This window comes from Varroa jacobsoni, unplaced genomic scaffold (assembly GCF_002532875.2).
Source record: "Varroa jacobsoni isolate VJ856 unplaced genomic scaffold, vjacob_1.0 scaffold_521, whole genome shotgun sequence".
NCBI classification, from domain to species: domain Eukaryota; kingdom Metazoa; phylum Arthropoda; class Arachnida; order Mesostigmata; family Varroidae; genus Varroa; species Varroa jacobsoni.
This window is the reverse complement of record NW_019213423.1, coordinates 175,152-188,702: the sequence shown is the minus strand read 5'-3', so window position 1 is coordinate 188,702 and position 13,551 is coordinate 175,152. Positions and strand designations below refer to the sequence as shown.

Genomic DNA, 13,551 nt, shown 5'->3' with positions numbered 1-13,551 from the left:
ACAGTGATATTGATTTACGCAGTTTTTGGTCATCCAAAAAACTGTTTCTTGGCATTTGTAAAAGAGCCTTCACTCCTAACGCCATATATATATGTGTTGGGTATTGCCATGTGAAGGTATCATTTCCTTAGGAACTCCAACTTTTTAGGTCCACAGCGCAGCACACTGTTTATATGACAAGCAGTCGTCGGACTTTTTCTGTAAGGATTTTCTACAAAGTAAAGTGTGCAGATAAAAGCATTACGAGACTAATTGCGTAATAACAACTATACGTGAGGAAGTTCAGTAACCACAACCTGATCGAAATGCCAGGATGATTAAGGACTGGGAATAGAACTGTTTGTTTCCTTCACATTAATAATGGATGTTCAATTGTACCAAAATCATCCGTACCGAGATTGCTATAGTAGAAAAAAACAGTTAGCTGCTTGACTCTGAGCTATCTAACTGTGACAAGGATGCGAAAGGTAACGTATCGTCATGGACCTTATAGAACATAAAGCACATCTGCAGCCACAGACTAACAGTGATAGCAAATAGAGACTACGAAAAAGTAACGAAACAACTATCGAGGAAATTCCATAAGAAACCTGGATCCTCTTACGATACAGTTATCGATGGCGCTCTACCTAAATTATAGATTAGCTTGTTTAACAGATCGAATGTTTTCGATAAATTTTCTCGGGTTATACACGATTATGAGCTGATCGAGCATCATCTTTATTTCGAGGCAAATGTATCATTTAGTGCTGAAGGTCAACGCTCAGTGGTTAAGTTCGTGTGGTCCGACGAAAAGAGCGTTAGTGAAATCCATCGAAGATTAGCAGGAAGACTGGACGAAGAGCCCTTCGGAGAAGTATACCGGTGCAATTATCTAAAGGACAATAATTGAGAAGATGAAGATTGCAATAAAGGCAAGTCAACTTCAAACAGAAGAGCAAGCTGGTATGATTACAAGCGTCTTTGAACGAACGAAACATCGTTCAATCGACGTGATAATGCCTGAAGTATTTACGTGTTACGAGTACTGCAGCAAAAGCGCTTCGTAACGTATCCCATCGTCGATTCAAGACAACATGTGCCAGAGTATCGTTGTTCTACATCGTATGGGGTACTTTTAACTTGGTTTCGCCTTTCGACACCCTATACATATATATAAGATTATATATGTTTTTTTTAATCTAAAAAATCAGATAAAACAAAAGCGTTGCAAAGAAATTCAGCCATTCTATTTTCAACACAAATACTCAGCTTTGCATCGTAGTCTAAAATCTCAAATTCTGTTATGTTTGTACTTTGTATATGAACAGCGAACGTTCCTTCGATAAAAATCACCCATTTATTAGCTCCTCTTTAGCTTCATTCATTTTTATGATTTACCTATCGTTTTTTTAGTCCTGTTACAAAACCGTTGATAATAATGGATTGTGTCTCGGCAAGACACCTCTCAAAAATTTAAATTGCCACGCCTCTAATTGAATATTACATGTGATAAACGGCTGTATTTTTAATATGTGACGTTAGTTAGAATCGTATCTGAGAACCAATCATTTGTCAGCTTTACCAAAGAACAGTTCGCATGTAGCTGAGTGCACCTATCTGATATAGATCTTCTTCACAAGTTACTTGCTGTTACTTAGCTACTAGTTACTTTATAAATGTTTATAAAAATTTAGACAGTGTTTGACTGGCAGATACCCAGTGTGGCCCTTCTCCAACTTAATTAGATGTGTCGAATTTTCTCAAACTTCAACTAAAGGACAAAATGTACGGAAGACTCAGCTTCGCTCATCCAGCTTTGAAAAGCTGCCGTTATTGCTAATACCCTGTGGCTTTAATTTTGAATGAAAACTATTTGAACTCACCCATGATTGTCGGTGTAGCAGGGAAATATATTAAGCATTTTCTACACGTTTTACTAAATGCATCGTCCATTTAGTCTTTTTCATTAGGCGTAAACTCTAAACCGTAAGTAAATTTCGAGAGTTTTCTCTACCGATACGTGAATTACAGTTTCTATCAACTATTCAATTGAAAACTATCGGTATGTGTCGTAAGCTCCTTTTACCGCCTGGCGACAAGTCCGGTCTAGTCCAAGCTAGTCTGTCCGGTTAGCGTCTTTCACACTAACCGGATACGACCACGCTATGGGGAAAAAGACCATATACTGTACCACGTAGGCCGTTATATTAGCATAATTGTAAAAAGTCCCGTACATATATAACAGGAGCATTAAATCGATCTACATAAATTTCCATCATCTAAAAATCTGTCTTTTCATGCAAGAGCGTTCTATAGAGTTCGTAATTGTTACATACCAACTGATCCACTAGGAAATATATAAAACCGAGATCAAAACGAAACAGAGTCATTTGCTACGCTTGACGTTAGAATATCTTAGATTTTCGTGTGACCATATCAGCAAGAAAACAATATAGCTAATACATTGGCAGATATATCACGGATAACGTAGCAAAATCATCGAAACAGGAAGAGAGCCAGTCGTTGAACTTCCAGCTGTATGAAGATGGCACGAAGCAGCTGCCTAGAAACACTGACGCGGACATATTATTTGAAACGTCGTTGCGACATTTTCCTTTTTAGTAAATAGTCCTACTCTGACAACTTAATTCGAACTCTGGAGATTACATTATGCATAGTTACTTTGCCAATATTTCGCACGAAGTTAGTTGTGAACTCATCGGTGTGAGGCAAGCCGCCATGGTCTCAAGCTAAAAGTTCAGGCCAGTTCGTACCTTAAGACATTGCTCCGGGGAAACTTGATGACGAGTTTCGATTCCCTAAAGACGTGTAGGTATCGCTGCACTTGAGTAAGCGTAATATTCTATCGTAGTTGCATATTGATTTATAGTTATTCAGTGGGTCTTTTGTGTTCTACCATTACGAGCTGATCGAATATCATCGGGCTTATAGGCAAGACAGGGTTTCATGACTAAGTTCGGGTTTCTCGAAGGTAGAACCGCTGATGGAATATATCAGAAATTATACACATCATAATCTATGTTAGATTTGCAAACTTAAGATAGCATCAGTTCGCATCTGCTTGAAGAGATTAACGACGAAAATTTTCTGGGTCTAGATTCCGCGTACTTCCTTTTGCTGGCCAGCACCGGTAAAAGTTCTAACCAGAGAGGGCTTTAGCGAAACAAAAATTCGTCACTGGTACAGTTATCTAGAAATGGGACTACTAGATTGAAAACTACAATAGAAGCAAGTTCAGTTTAAGACCTCGAAAGGAAGCGTAAGTTGTTGCGGCAACAGAAATTTTCATGCAAGATCAAATACGGACGGTGCGCCATCTATTGGCTCAATATGCAAATTGTTGAAGTGCGAAAATCGCATCTTCTACTGTCGATTCTTTCAAACACAGCATGGACAATGGGATATGGTATAGTCACGTCAACCATTATCAGTAATGCAAACCATAATCAATTTTGATAAGCTTTCAGAGCGCTAGCTTCATGGGCCGCAAACCGTGCCTAACCAATATCAAAATGTTGTTATACTAACATCGTCATCATCAAGGTAATCGTTTGACCAGAATAGAAGCATCCTCTAAATCCCAGGGAGCATTCTCAAATCTCTTTTGAGGCAAGCCTTTTCAGGTTTACCTTAAAAGGTAAACTTTTCAGGCAAATCCCTTTTGAGCAGTCCTTTTAGAGACGGCGTAACCCCCGTGCACAAGGAAAATGTCCCGGGCTGTTTTGGCCTCGATTAAATGCGTAATACTGAGGGTATCGAAACTACACTCTTTTCATGCGGAACATCCATCTTTGGAGAATTCCATCCACACCACTGTACTTGTGACAGAACGGTGATAGGAAGAGATCTTTTGAACGGTGTATAAGAAGCAAACAATACGTTAGGAAGAGTGGAAAAAAAAGTTTAAAAAACACGGGAACTTTCTTTCCTACCTAGTATGTCGCTATGGAAAGATTTAAGGAATACTCTTAAAATGAATCAAGCCTTTTTACTTCCTGCTTAGTCCTTATGCTAAAAATTAACATTGTGTGTCTGGCAAAGCTATAAAAGAAGTTTTCTCACAGCGTATACTGTAACGGTTAATTCGACACATACCTTTCGAAGACAGGACATTGCGTACCACTGAACAGTATCAGGCGGTTTTGTCTAAAGACGCTCACACTTTGCAAAAGTGGTGGAAAGACAGTCGACACGATGTTCACGAAGGAAATTCTTCAGCCACTTGAGCAAGAACTTCCATGAAGAACAAGCAGAATTACGTCCTATAAGAAGTTGTGGCCTAACATCGAGGCAAATGGAATTTAGCCAAGGTCAGCAGGCATCGTACAGAACGCCTTCTCGACGTAGCTATCGTTGGGTTTACCCGCGCTTGAATCCCCTGCTAGTAATGTCCATATTAAAAAAAAAGAGTTTAAGAAGACGCAGATACATTAAGACATTCTAAGATGCGGTTTCATTACATTAAAATCTATGTATGCATAAATAATCCCTAGTAGCCCTCCGGAAAGATTGACAAAGGCTGAGCCCTTATTGTTATCTCTGACAGCTCTTTTTCCAATACTCTGTGCTATTTCCACCAACAGCGGACGAAACTGTCAATAGGTACGTCATAACAGACTCGTTGCACTGCTAGCCCGTAACATCTTTAATATATGACATATGTGTGAGACATTTTTCCCTCCCAGAGCTTTCTTTCCTATGAGTTCTTCTCCTGCTAGACAGTCTAGGCTTGTATGGCACTTCATAGTTCACATTGAATTGTAATATCATTTGCGGTCGACAAGAAGACGATGCATCGTACCGAAGATACGTTGGCCAATTCTTTGTCAGGCACCTTGAACAAACTAAGAAATAAGCAAAGAATTTCAACAACCCACCGTTGAACATTAGATTGTTCCTGAATCTATCTGTTTCTCTCTGTTAGCGGACAACTGTGATAGACTGAAACACAACCGGATAAAAGGGCCATAATATATCGTATTTGCCTGAAACTACAAAAAGGTATACATTTGCATATGCGCACATTTCTTTCTTCGCCCTTATTGTACCTACACGGTCTGGTCCGCTGATGGAGAAGAGGTCTAATTCGCTACGTTGAGATCCTCTTAAGGTGAAAGGAGGTAATTCGATTGAGGCTACGTGTTTGCCCGGTAAGTTGCATAGTCGTTCCCTTGGCGGATAACTGTGGGCTGGCTGATGGAAGAGGCCTTGTTAAGGATACTAGGACAAGCCGACAGTGATGTCATGCAATGTAGGCTCAGTTGTCGAGGTCGCCACCGTTGCTCTGATGTTATAGCATGTACGACACTCATAGTGACCAATAAATTATAAGATACAGTAGTATTAGTAAGCAAGTGACAAAAGGTAGACATAAATAGCTCATAGCGGCATAGCTCTTTTTCGTAAGATGTAACAACAGCTCCTGGTGCCTAACCTACCTTTCAAACGTACAGAATGTTAGACGCCCTATTTCCTGATGTAATATTTGTTATTTCTTTATAATTAAGTTTCGCTGCTTATTTTAGAGTAATGCTGCCTATCATGCTTCACCCATATATCTTATTTGCCGACTGATACATACCTGATTGATGTGGAGAGGCCTCCTAAATCTTTCTTTTAGAGAAACGTTCTTGGCAGATGTTTTTTCAGTAATTGCCTCACGGCCTTATATCAGGCGGGAGAGCATGGAATGCACCCATAAAAAGTTAGTAAACATTTCTGATGCAACACAAGATTCCCTCATGAGGAAAAGGTCAACGTGATGAGGCATAACTATCCTGCAAGGGCTCACTTACAAGAGTCTAGCAGATTGGCGGATTTTCAGACGCAGACACTTCCTGCGCAAAGAGATGCCATCGTCTGTTTAACCAGACTACGAGACGCATGCATTATTGAGAAAAAGAGGTTAAGCGAAAGTTTTTGTAGAGTTACCCACGTTATAGGCCGTGTAAGAAAGACGCTGAGAAATACCCTGAGAATAAACATTGGGCATTGACGTCAACAAAAAGTAAAAAAAGAGGACAACAATATGACTAATGAGCAGGTATAGCAGCATTTGAAAGATACATGCATTCACTTGTATTTAGTCCTATTTTTATATAAAGTCCGTTTATTTTGCACCACTTGCTAGATCTATTTACCTACCTAAGCCCATCTAAACTACTAGATCGACTTATGAAAAGGGCAAACATCTTGTAGACAACATTTGACCTGAACCTAATTGTCGCTTAATATACGGGAGACGCGACATCTAGTTCGTGTTCGACCTCGCCTATAGGCACTCGCACGACCTAAAGAAACGTACTGGATTCAGGTGGACATATATATATGGTGAGCAGGTTTCTACATAGCAGTCAATAAAATGACTCATATAACATACGAGTAGATTTTGTTTATGTGATATTAAATCCAAACAAGACAGAAACAAAAAGAAGGCTCTTTTTTGTTCAAAATGCTTTTAGATACCACGAACTTGTTATAGAATTAAGCTTCCTACATTGGGCCTTAGTCAGTACCATATCGAATTTTTCCTGCAGCAAAAAAATCTATCCGCCGCTACCGACAAGTCTATTGCGGTCCGTTTTGTCAATTTTTGCTTTACATTTACGAGTTTCTCATATGAATTCTTCAACTCGTCGCTCTGCCAAATAGTAAAATTTGCGGAACAGCTCAATGACGCAAATGTAGCGCTATAACTTTATTATGGTGCCTCACAGTGGAGCTTGATTAGCATTTGAATCTCGTATTTCACCGACCTATCTCCGACAGCATTCGACAACTAGACGCAACTTCAGCTCTTCAACTTACCAAAACCTGCGGTCCCTGCTTCCTTTGCAGCTGGGGCCGGTTGATGTTGCTATTTCGTCGAGCACCTCAAAGTAATTTTGTTTTGCCACTGCTATATACAACTTCCCGCACGGGACGCTGAAATTTTGAAAGAAGGTGAGTCCTGGTAGCTCAGCTTTCAGTGCTATCCCAACAAAATCCTCAAACAACATTGAAATGAGTCTTGCTTCCTGCATTAGAGGTTTCTTTCCTGCAAACAAAGTTCGCGTTGCTACATTTATTCGTCATATAGGTATTTTTTGCCTGGCGAGTAGAGACGTACAACTAGGTTTACCTATGTAGGCTGTGTTAGGGTCACCTATCGACGCATAAGGCGATCGTTCGGATGATTTTTTGGCTACGCCTTAGATACTGTAGAAGGTACTGACGAAATTTGACTTGTAGCATTATTTAGATAAATTTATAGGTAATATTTGTTAATTCGTTTTCGTACCCAATAGCTTATTACTCATCAGTCCAATTCCTTACCTTTGACGACCTTTAAGAAGCTATTGGCTTCTGCCGATGAAAGGCGGCCGCGTGATAAAGACAGAATTTTTTTGGGAAATTATCATTCGTTCGTGCTGGAACATCCGAATCGATCACTTCAGCATGGACCTTAACGGATACAGAGCTTCTCCGACTGGGTCGATCTGTATGATTCGATTCCTGTTTTTTAATTTTTTTTTTGTCAATAAATCTACTTGAGGGTTCTGTTCGATAATATGTGCCAAGCGACAACAAATATTCGGTTTGTAACATATTGATAACGATATCGGTTGAAATAAGTTGAAACTACGCCTAAGGCAGGTGCTACAGACGTACGACTAAGCGGCGCTAGAGATCTACGTAGGATTTGAGCTAGAAATTAATGATAATCAAATAGAGATTTGGAAACGATAAATAATTTCAATGTAGCACACGTACGAAAGGTTTTGTTGATAATATCAAAGACTAACTAGGTATTTCTATCATTATAATAAGTTGCCAGACCATTCAGAATAACAGAGTACGACATAAACTAGTACAAATCCTAAACGGCAAAACATATAGCTAAAGATAGAAAGATTTTTTGGCCGTTGGATGCTTTAGTAATATTCTAGAATTATACACAGGGCATAATATACATACACTGAATAAAAGAAGCTCATTTGAAACTGACTACGGCTTTAATGATTCCGAATGGTAACTGTAGAACAAAGTTTAAACCTTGCATGCCTCAGCACCCGCATCAACAGATTCCTTAGCAAAGCGAATGTTATTGATACAACTGAAGGCGTGTTTAACTTTCGTCTGCCTTTATTTCACCTAGTTTTAGGTTTTTTTTTATGCCTACAAATGTATGCGAACGATATGAGCAAGCTCAGTTAGTCGAATGTATTTCTCTAGCTTTATTTCTTGAGTTTGACTGCTTTTCTTTTGCTTCATGCGTTCGATTTCTTTTAGTCAACTCAATGCTCCTCACCGTTCCTTGGTTTTGCCGTAGAAACACCTCATTCTTTGCTACGGCTTAACGTGGCTCATTCCTGCTGAGACTTTGCAAAGCTCCAAAATAGTTCGGAGAGGGTGGTAGCTGGTGTGCGCTCGCCGGTGAACAAAAGCCAACGCAGAGACGTCGGAGTTGGAGAAGACAGAGGGCACACAGAAAGAAGGCACCCTAAAGCAATTTTTTCTCGTTGGTCTGAGGCTCTGAGCGACACTACGCCAGTACGAGCCATGATATGTAAGGGAACGGATGAGATCGAAGAAAAACTGGAGACATTAAAGATCCAAGAAGAAAGTTAATCTTCCTTCCACTCGTCGCTATTTTTTTTTTGTAGTGGACCGGTCCACGCCAAGCCAGACTTATACAAAAGTATTCTGCCTTCGGCCTGCACCGGGTGACTGGCGGTCTAAGCAACGGCCGGATGCTGGAAAAAGGATCAGGAGCTCAAAGGTGGCGGTTCATGGGCGAGTTGTGAAAAAAGTGGAAAGGGGCGTTAACTTGAAACCTAAGGAGAAGCAGCCTTGGACCCAAAAAGACGCTCTCTCACACTTAAGTAAATGTTACAGCTCGGTGAGGAATTTCAAACAGCTAGACAGTCAGAATCTGCTTTATATCCGTGGTGGATCACCAAGTGCCATTTAGTCAGAGGTAGCGGGTTAGAACTATGCAAAACTTCCCATATACGAGTATTTAGAGAAATAGTCCCAATTCAGGTTTCATTTCGTGACGAATAAAGAGACTCTGTTGGCTATCAAAGGTTTGCAAAATGAAACGTTCAGGTCGGATGTGGTAAGAACGCACAGCTTAAGCGAAAAAGGTAAGGTGGCGACGACTGGTAGATTTGATCGGTCGTTGAGAAGTGTAACGTGAACTTAAGCTATTGTTAGTATGTATCGTTTGCGAGACTGTTTATAGGCGGTACAGGATCAAACTTGAGCCATGAATTCCTCTCCAAACATAATAAGGGGTTAGTATAGATTAGCTACTTGCTAGTAAGATTACTACGATAGCTTGAAGAAATACTTAGATGTTCAATCGGCATAAATTTTTCTGGCCCTACAAACGGAATTAGGTATTTTGGACCAAGAAAAAGTGGTCTCTGCGGATAAATTTTATGTGCGACACAAGAAAGTGCTATAAATATTAAGCAAAAGGTAGCACGAAGAGCAGTTGAAATAGCAGTAAGTCCAATGTGATATACTTAGGCCTACCTTAAAAATGCCGGTCTTAGTGTCACCAGCCTGAAGGAAAAGAAAATGTATATATATACATATATGAAAAAAAATTCGTTTTGATGAAGTTAAGACTATTTGGTTCCACGGTCATTGCCAGAAGACGTATAATACGCGAAATTTTACAAACGAAAAGTGGTTTTAAATTTCCGTCGTGCCTGTAAGCCCTAACAAAAATATGCAGATAGTCTCATCCAGGTTAGAATTTGAGAATGTGACGCATAGCCTCTTGCTAAAGTACTTGAACGAACCCGTCACTGAATTACGACCTCAACGTGTGCACAAACAAACACTCAGCGCACAAAAGCGTCCTTTAAAGCACAAACGTTTCACTGTGTGCCTTGGAAGGCTGCCACAGGCTTCAACCTTCTATTAATATGGTCTTCAGTCAGCGTGTCCTTCTGACCAGAGGCTTTGAGTGTGGTTTAGCGTCATTAAGGGTCATCACCGAAATGGAACGCAAGAAAACCTCGATAGCTTTTCAACGTCATTGAACCTGAAAGCTATTAAGACGTGGTTAGCTAAGCCCAATAATACAGGCAGTGTCTGCTAATGGAATACTGCTCTACAATTGCTTGTTGCTACAGGCTGTTAAAGAAAGTGTTATTACAGAAAGCCAATTGAAGCTCCTGATCTTCTCGTCGACAGCTGTAAGGAAAACATACTTTTTAAGCGCGATCTTCATATTACGGTGTCTAATTCTGCTGCACAGAAAACGGAAAATTAACACATGAGATGAAAAACATCACTGACAATGTGCCGCGCAGGTTAATCACTCTCTATGAACTGCTAAATCTAGATAAAACTCAAAAAAAAAGTTGAGCTCTTTTCATAAAGATACACTCTAACCAGAACGTGCAAACGATCCCCGCCTGACATAGGATTAGTATCGGGCATAATAGCTTCCCAGTGCCTTGTTGTTACTGTCTTGCTTTCGATTTACATATACCTATTCGTTCCATAAATCTAATTAGAAAAAACGAGACAAGATTATATTTGAATCCTTTTCCAGTGGAAATCTGCTTTGCTCAGCGGTATATTTCGCTATTTTATCTGAATCTTGATTGATTATCATCGTCTCATCCGGCTGGGCATGTGCCACGTGATTATGTATGCAGCACAACTATAAGCTTTCAATCTCTGCCGTTTTGTTTAAACGATCACAGACTTACTCGCTCTGAAGTTCGGTTCGGCCACACGGGCGCTTGACAGTCAGATATATTGGTCTCTGCTGTGTTTCGTATCATTTTGTTTGCCAATTTTTTAGCAAATCACTGGCATCTGCATATAAATACAATGTACGCCAATACGCACAGAGCCGCGCGCTTCATCAGCTGTTGCATTTTGAGTAACAAAATTAAGAGATTCGATTTAATCCCTTAAGAGCTGTGTACCAAAATGATCGTTTGGAGAATTTTTCTGCGTTCGTGTAGCACGCTTTCCTTACCCCTTGGCTATATCTAGCCCATAGGACGAACTGTCTGAACAGCGACGCATTTCGTATCACGACCTCGTATTCGTTATTAGACAACAATCTAAATTTAACCATATTTATAGATATAGCATCGCAAGAAAACCGCATTGAAAAATCTCCGGGATACTGCAGTGATAACGCGTTCGTCCACTAAACGAAGAAGCAGTTTAGGTTCGAAACCGGGCGTAGACACACATTATTTCGTGGTATGGTCCATCAGTTTGAGTAATACTTGACGGTTATGCCACACGCAGAACTTCGAAGCATTTACTTCAGAATACTGCAAAAGTTGGAGAGAATCGAAGTTTGCATACTACCGACATTAGTCGCTCCATCCTAATGGCAAGAGATATACTTTGTTGACAACTGTATGTTCTAGTCAATATTGTCTTTATAATTTTTTTCCATATAATTTTACGTATCTTTCCCTGTAAATTGTACAATGGGAACTTCTTATAGGCATCCAAAACCACAGATGATAGTCTACGCGGTTCTGGACTTTTGCGATGCCCACCATATAATGAACGTTCATTGCCCGATAGATGCGTACAAATTCGGTACATGAGCGCGCAACACATTAGCAATTACACCTTCTCACATAAATATCGGCGTTATTGATTGAAAGAATACTCAGGGCAGTGGCGTGTTGCGTCACCCTAATATGCATTCATATTATTAAACAATTTATAGAACCTCCTTCCGCTAGGTATAACACGTCGTATTCGTTTTCATACACTGAACGGGCCACTACGTAAAGGTAGATATGTTCAGAGTACACGCCCTGTTCAGTGCTTACATTATTAATTATCGTGTGTTTTATTTGTCTCCTCGCCTGCGCGATAATTTCGAAAAAAGCCCGTTCCAGCATGTGAGTCGGCACAGTGTAATATAATAATGCATTAAAAAAAAACCTATCATCGCTCTAGAAGGAAATCATATATATTCGTGGATGCGTTTTACTTACGATGTGTCAGAGATCTCTGAGAGTAATCCGAAGACAATACTACCTTCATAATCAGGGTTATTATCTTTCTTTTGAAACTTCTATTCGAGCTACATTTTTCATATTCAGCTTTTACATGGTTACCGGCCGTTAGCTGGGGGCGGCATTCTTATTCGCCTCGATCTCGCTGCGGCTTATTTGACAATGTTTCTTGGAGAAGACTGAATCAGCAATTTTCTTTCATTGTTTTCTTTATCTTGCACAATTGCTGCTACAGCAGAGTCTCAGTAGATATTGACGATGAACCCCCTAATTATGGTAAAAGATAGATACGCCTTACTTCTCCGGTTGGGGAAAGTCGTTTCGAAATTATTTTATGTATGCGTCATGAACAAGTTAGCATCGGCGCGTGCACCTTTACGGTGACGCGTAGCGGGCATTGCGTAACGTAACCTTTCCCAGAAACTCCTTTCACCCCTGTGAAGAACGGTGCTCTGTTTAAGCCAGGCCCGAAAGTCTCAGTCCCGTTCGCAATAGGACAGCCATCCTAACAAAACGACAACAGCTTTGATCTCAGTTATTAGCATGTTAGAATGAGCCAACTTAAACTCATACCGGGATCAGTCGTTTTTAAGGAGCTGCTCAGATAGGATTACGATTGTCCTTCATGAGCTTCCAGCTGCTTCTTCAATGGCCTGGTTGAAGTAGGTGCCTGCCAGTGGCAGATCACGATAATGCACGCAGAGTCGATAACGCGGGTTACAACACTCCAGTTCCAGATTTGTGCAATGAACGCCTCGTCTTATTTATATACGATATCGTACAATCTTTCCTCGTCGACGGGTGTTCGGCTAAACATGCAAATACCATAGTGAGTGAAAAGCTAGAGGCGTACATGTCGTCGGTATACTATGATAAATAGGGTTACGAAAACTCTCAGTGTAAAAGAGATGCCGAAAGTCACTATGTCACGTTTAAGTTTTATTGACGAAATAGAAAATTCCGCATGCTGTTAGGTTGAAATTATGTAAAGGAAACGTTACAGTTTTGTTATAAACGCACAACGGGTTGTGTGTTTATCACTAGCTGTATCGCCTAGGTCATGCAAACACTGCTCAAAGATTGATGTGTAGCAACAATTACACATTCAAGGATTTTTGGCTAGACGGGTATTTGAAAAGCGTGAACTAACTTGAAGATTCTATACGGAGCATTCCACCAGGCGATATATGCCTAGATGAAGAATTTCCAGATTCTCAAGAGCCATAAATGTAGCTTGATCTTGTTGAATCTGGAAGTCTAACGGATTCTTAGCCTTGGAGCAACGACATCTGGGTTTAGTACTTTAAGGTTCTCCAAATTTCCAAATGTCTAATTCTCTATAGACCTAATGTTCGAACTGTTCAAAAACAGCATTTCATGTTGCAGTGATTTAACGAAGCTAGTCCTATCGTCGATTCCTATCTCACCGCCATCAGGGTTGCATCTATCGGAAGTTTTTCGTGATAGTTGAAATAATAGCGCGAACTGCAATCTACGATGTCTGTAATACTCGGGACTGGCTAGCATAACAAGTACAATTTCCAGG

General features: G+C 40.2%; 1 long non-coding RNA gene across 1 annotated transcript; it reads right to left on the bottom strand.

The window, feature by feature from the left end:
• Positions 1-721: 721 nt before the first annotated feature.
• Positions 722-7,484, bottom strand: LOC111261121 (uncharacterized). The gene is made up of 5 exons (XR_015311369.1): positions 7,318-7,484; positions 6,811-7,039; positions 5,056-5,667; positions 4,099-4,847; positions 722-874 (listed from the first exon to the last, which is right to left on the bottom strand). It is a non-coding gene; the product is annotated as an uncharacterized LOC111261121 (long non-coding RNA).
• Between the last annotated feature and the right edge of the window lie 6,067 nt (positions 7,485-13,551).